Genomic DNA, 845 nt, shown 5'->3' on the forward strand with positions numbered 1-845 from the left:
TTGGGCGGGACAGTATGCATAACGTTAGAGTAGACCGCCTGGAGGCAAGCTGTGCCGCATCGCACTGCTGTGGGGCGGGACAGCATACTTAGCGTTGGAGTAGAGCGCCTGGCGGCATGCTGTGCCGCATCACATTGCTGTAAGGCGGGACAGCATAACATGGCATAACATGGCGCAATAATACAACAGCGGCGAGAGTCTCATTCTTCTGGGCAGCATGGCGGAAAAATAAATACCTGCAGTGTTACGGATTTTTTTTTCGTAGACTGTGGAGGCCTTAATTAGAAGTGATATTTGTTGTGTGCTGGCGCTCAATGGGCCTTTCTAATTGCAAATGCTTGTTGCATACCTACTTCTTGTAAGCCAGCATTCATAATGTGGAAAGCCGCGATAACAATGAACAACTCATCCTTTCTGTACACATTACGTAATACCGCTGAAGTTGGATGCACACCAAGAAAAGCATTCCGAGTTCCTTTGTAAGCTAGCGCGCTAGCACATCAAGCAGCCCCTATTTAGTAAGTTTGAAATATACATAGATATGTTCCGTGTGACCCAGGGGATAAGCCGTCCGTCTCTTAGTGGCGATATGCTATACATATGCTGGAGAAAGCACGTTGTCTGGTTACCGTCCCTTACATGGTCTCAATTTATGCATTATGCAACAACTGCACTTTAACTATAAATCTCGGCACAAAGTTTTCGGATGTCTGATTTCCTACCATGCATCGTGACCACTTGGCCATAAAAAAAGACGTTTAACCTTCAGTTTCACAAAACATTTCAAGGAGACAATAAGCTCAACCCTCTGGACTGTTTCACCACCCCACCAAAAAACGGCGTTG

This window comes from Amphibalanus amphitrite, unplaced genomic scaffold, assembly GCF_019059575.1.
Source record: "Amphibalanus amphitrite isolate SeventyFive unplaced genomic scaffold, NRLGWU_Aamphi_draft 000050F_arrow, whole genome shotgun sequence".
Taxonomy (NCBI): Eukaryota; Metazoa; Arthropoda; class Thecostraca; order Balanomorpha; family Balanidae; genus Amphibalanus; species Amphibalanus amphitrite.